A 5663-nucleotide genomic window follows, 5' to 3' on the forward strand; every position below is an offset into this window, starting at 1 on the left:
CCGGTTTTGAGATCCTGCAGCAATGGTGCACTAACTAATAACCTCTCTCCTTCTTCCCTTCTAATTTTTAACTGTAAGCTTCTGTTTCATTTTTACTGTTTTTAAGGTACTTTTTTTTAAGGATTGCTGAGTATTTTCAGAACAGCATAAGTAAGTCTACTTTGGATAGACTAAATTCTGTGGGTATTCTATATTCTGTCTTTTGTTTTTCAATCCGTCATTTTGTGAATAATTTTTGAATCTAGCTTACTCGGGTAATTTTCACTGTACGCTTAACGAAAAAATATAACGTTACGGTCTGAGTTGTCTGCTTAATAACGTTTTGAATGGATTAGCCTCGTCCATAATAAATTGGGAATTAGTTGTTGGATTAAAAGAGCAACTGATAGGTGCTTGCGTCTTTATTTCGGGTGTTGATTTGGATTGGGGTAGGCAATGCTTGGGAAAGCAATGTCTCATTTAGGTTCAAAGAGTTGTCTTGCTATGGACGATGTAAAGTTGGTAGTTTTACAAAAAGTAATTCAGGCCGGGTTTCTGGAATTAGCAGACATACTGGGGTTGTATTTGCCCCTTTCTGTGAGGAAAGGAGAGATCATTCCCCCAGTAGCTCACCATTTAACTAAGCTGTAAAATCCATGAAATTTTTGGAGATGGTGAAAATTTATTTGAACATGAAGCAGCTTGACTTAGACTCGAGAGATAAGGAAAGGACACCAGATTTGAACAGTTTGAGATACGATTTGAAGCAGAAAGAGGGAAGAAGAGAGAGCAGCAGAGCAGAGAGAAAGGGAGACACAGTTTGAACTTCAGAAATTGGCAATTATTAAAGGAATTCACCTTAAAAGGCTGGAGAGAAAGACTGAAGATAAGCTTACTCTGGAAGAGCATATTGTTAAAACGACACGGTTAGCAGCTGAAATGGCTGATTGTTATGAAGTGGTCCATAAAACAGGGAAGGGTTTCCAGAATCATTTTAAGTCTGAAGGATAGAAATTGGGGCAAAGAGAAATCCATACGTGGAAAGGGAAAGTTAAATTCATTAGGATAACTTATCACAGAGGAAATAGGAAACTCTTGAAGGGTACAAGATCTGAGGTTTTCATTGCAGTAAAGTAGGCCACATGAAATCAGTGTTTGAGAACTAGGGAAAGCACTGGAAATTCAGATGCAGGGAAACGAAACAAGCCTGGATGTTTTGTTGGCGTGGCAATAGAAAGCACAGTGGAGGGTGGAAAGCTGCATCAGAGTGCACAAACTGATCAGAGGTTGGTAAGGGGGAAGTGCCACATCTGCTTTAATAATAAACCTGCAAAGGTAAAGTTTATTTACCTTGTCCAGGAGTAGCAGATAGAGAGGGAACAATATTGAGGGACACAGGATCGTGCCTGTCTGTGATTCAGAAGGAGGGAGAAACATATACTCCTGAAGAACTATGTATACGGGAATTCATGGTGGGACGAAAAGTTGCTCAGTTATGTACAGTGAGGCGAGAGTGGGCAGAAAGAGTGGGGAATTTCTGCTGGGAGGTCTGGACAAACTCTCAGCGGCAAGAATACAATTTGTGCTTGCAAATGATATAGCTCAATCACCGGTAAGTGTGCTGCCTACTCTAGTTGAAAAGCCAGTCGAAATGCAGGCAAGTGCAGCAATGCAGGACCCCAAGGAATTTTCCCAGATTGTGTCTTTCCGCGATCACAAAGTCACAAGCTGAAGCAGGACAAATCAAAAGGCACGGATATGGAAGCTGAAATATGATTACATTTTTTTTGTCATGTAGGTGGGACACAGCAGGGGACAAACGTTAAAAATTGCCAGTATATTCAGCTCTACTATGCTACTGAGTTACAGCAGACAGATGAATAATTAAAGCAGTTGGATCAGAAGACATGTACTTGGAAGGAGAGTGAATGCATCCTCGTGTGATATTACTTAGCAAATGATATGTTAAGGAGGAAGTGGAGAGCAACACATACTCAAGCAAGTGAGAAATGGGCAGAATTTATTTTTCCAGTAGGGTACAGAAAAGTGGTGCTGCGAGTGCCGCATGTGCCACAAATTGGAGGGTACGTAGACGTGATGAAAACGGAGGCTAAAATACAAAGACATTTTTACGGCCTGGATTGCAGGGGAATGTATTTGAATTTTGCCAGACGTGTCATACATTTCAACTAATAGGAAAACCATGGGAAATAATAAAGCCTGCACTTTTAATATCTATCCCAGCGTTCGACGAATCTTTCTTAAGTGTCTTCATTCATTGTGAAGTTTTCCTACATCCAATAAAAGATGGGAATAAGCATTAATTAACAGAAAAAGGATGTATTGAGGAGATTTCCAAATGTTGTTCAATCATGCAATATGACAGCTAAAAGGATAGTGGACGAATTACGGTTTTTTAAAAAAACTAGATTAAGACTACCATCAGAGATACAATGAGCTCAAGGGTCAAACTTCACGTCCAAACTTTTCATAGAGTGTTTAGATAGCTTGGAAATAAAACGATTCAAATCTACTGTGTACAATCCAGAATCACAGGGTGCATTGGAAAGGTGACGTCAATTATTAAAGACTATATTGAGGTTTTATGGTTTGGAGTAGCCAGATTATTTCCATAAGGGAGTTGCATCAGTGCTGTTTGCGATCTGAGATGCACCAAAAGAATCCACCAAACTAAGTCCGTCTGAAACCAATTTTGGGCATAAAGTAAGAGGACCATTAAAATTTATTAAGGAAAAATTAATAAGTCCGATTACAGAGACCACGCATTTGGATGATGTGTCAAATTTTAGAGTTGAACTAAATAATGTTGGGAAGTTGTCGAGACAGTATTTAAAAGTATCGCAGCAAATGGTGAAGCAGGAAGTGTATGAGAAATCAAACAATCACAATTTTGCCGCTGGGACTAATGCAATTATTTAAAATTCATTAATCTGTGAAAGTTTAAAGCAAGGTTTAAAAGACCTTATCAAATTGAGAGGAAATTGAGTGAGGTTAGCTACTTGATAGGGACTCCAGTCATGAAGGAATCTCACAGAATGTGATGGGATATGCTCTAACTGTATTTTGGCAGAGAACGAACGCAAGAGGAGAATGCGTTTTTGACTGCGACACACTGGGAAGAACCAATGTCAGGAAATTCTGCATTGGACGTTCCTGAAATAAAATTGGACAATGCAAAAGTTGTCCAAAAAGTTATTCAGTTATCTTCCAGAAGAAAATCGAAAGAGTTATTACTCTTGCATGGGGAGATCTGCTGAAATATACTGGGAATTAATAATCTAATTGTAGATGCTGTAAATATAGGAGATGCTGTTCTGACTCTGTAACATCCTTGCAGGCATAACCCTTTAAAGTTGTACAAGTTCATAAGGAGATATCACGTATGCACCAATATGGCATAACCGACGTGAGTTTCAATGAATAGAGTTCACCCATCATCATGGTGCCAAAGCCAGAAAAGACCCAACAGTTATGTGTGGACTACCACAAAATCAATGTTGTTAGAAAGACTGATGCGTATACATATCTGCAGTTGGAGGACTGTGTGGAAACGATTGGAGGAGCAACTTGCATTTCTTAGTTGGACTTCCTCAAAGGTTACTGGTAGGGAACTTTGACAGAAAGATCAAAGGCAAATTTGTAACGCCAACTGGCCTGCAGAAATTTAAAGTAATGCCGTTTGTACGAAAAACACTTCAGCCACATTTCAGAGGTTAACTGACAGGGTAATTGCCGAATACGCAACTGATTGGTGTATATTGTGCCTGGTGACTTTCAAACTCTCGTGCATTGAATATTTACTGCATTTATCGGGCTTTTTTGATCGAATTCGGAAGTCAAACTGGTTTGTAAACCTCGCTGAGAGTGAATCTGCCAAAGCTGAAAGTCACCTTCCTGGGAAACGTCGTTGAACACGGACAAATAGCCCCACGGGATGCGAAATCGAAAGTTACAGGGGACCTTTACACATTGTTGACGAAAAGAGCAGTACTACGGTTCCCCGCTTTGAGTGGCTTTTACTGAAAGTTTGTGCTGAATGTTTGCAGTGGGACTACTCCACTCACCGAACTGTTAAAAACAGGCAAGAAATTGCAGTGAACACAAGACTTTCATAATGTTGTTTTTCTCAGAGCAGAGCTGTTTGTGAGGAGACATGATTGACGTGTACGAAATAATGAGGAGCAAGGAATTACAGATTGAAGGAAACATTTGCTCTTGATCGATCACCAGGGTTGGTAGATTTCAGATAAGATGCAGAAAGCTTTGAATAGACTGGTAGGAAAACTTTATCAGTCAGCGGGTAGGAGACTCGAGAACTCACACTCTATAAAGATCAGTTGGACAGTTAACCCTTCATTCTTCTCTGATTCCACTGGCCAAAGAGTTTCGAAAAATGCTCAAAGCAGAGCATCACCACGAGCAACAGTTATTCGATCGGTGGCTTTATGAAATGGAAAGGTGCCCAATAGTCACTCGCGCGACTATTCGGCTTCCCTCCTGTGATGACGCTGGGACATTGACTCTCATGTTCTCGGGGGCATTTAATGAAGGCATTCTCGTTCCTGCAGATGAGGAGCTCACAGATGAGGCTTTTGAAAAATCAATTTTTAAACGGGATTAAAATCTGCCCTGCCGGCAAGCCAGGTAGAATTCGAACCTACAGTCTCCTGATTCGTAGTCAGGCGCGTTATCCATTGCGCCACTGGCCCCATGCGCAACCTTAACAGCCGTGATGTTAATACGGACACGGTTAATAGCAGTCATGTTCACCAGTTGAACAAGCAATAAAGATAATCACTGTCACTGCTGCAGTCTAATTTTCATCACCTTTCAAAGCAACGAATTTTCCAAAAAAAAACACATATGTTCTCATGAAGCTTCCATTCACACTCTGTCTGCTTAGTCATTTAATGGAATGTGATGTGATGAATTTCGAATCCACTTCTTCAGCATAACTGACGTGAACGTGAGCCTAATCACCACATTGTATATACCAGTTAATCTTCAGAGGTTTCGAGTACAGTAGCGACTTTTGCGAATATGCAGGAAAGTGAATACTGTGAACCGAGCAAAAAAATCCCTTCATGGAAATTAACCCAGTGCAAAGTCAAACATATGAGGACGGCAGATGCCGTAAACATACCTCTGCATCACTCTGCACAGATGCTTCTCCAAGAATTGACTCTTTGCAGAATTCTTCTTTGTAATTTTGACTGTCCCGGTTGTAGATATTCTTTCAATCCACAAACAAGTATCCTGCTGAAAACTACTGACTTAAGAATAAAATAGTTGAGTATGTATTCGACCAGCTGATGTCCCAAAGTTCCGTGTTCCATGTGAATACAAGTTCTTGCAGGTGAAATTGGAGCTCCGAGCCTGATGTCCCACTGCTTCTTGATGCGTGGGAATTGAAGCCGGTCTCCTTAAGGCGGGAGCTTTTAGCCTCGATATTTCACGCGCCTCTATATCATCAGAGAATGGCATTATGCTCACCGATTGCATTTTCGCAGCCACATGCTCGCGCTGAACGCCATTACCATTTCCAATTAGTTTTGGGTGCACTGCAAATCAATTTCTCTGATTCCACGCCCTTGAACTGGGATTATATGACATGCCATTATATGATTACGTCAATTGGTGAAGTAACCGATGTTAAAATACAG

General features: G+C 40.6%; 1 non-coding gene across 1 annotated transcript; it reads right to left on the reverse strand.

Moving 5' to 3' along the window:
- Window positions 1-4636: 4636 nt before the first annotated feature.
- Window positions 4637-4709, reverse strand: trnar-acg (transfer RNA arginine (anticodon ACG)). The gene has a single exon. It is a non-coding gene; the product is annotated as a tRNA-Arg (tRNA).
- Window positions 4710-5663: the final 954 nt, after the last annotated feature.

Source organism: Chiloscyllium plagiosum, unplaced genomic scaffold (genome assembly GCF_037043375.1).
Source record: "Chiloscyllium plagiosum isolate Xiang-an unplaced genomic scaffold, Cpla_swu_hap1 HiC_scaffold_21, whole genome shotgun sequence".
Classification (NCBI taxonomy): domain Eukaryota; kingdom Metazoa; phylum Chordata; class Chondrichthyes; order Orectolobiformes; family Hemiscylliidae; genus Chiloscyllium; species Chiloscyllium plagiosum.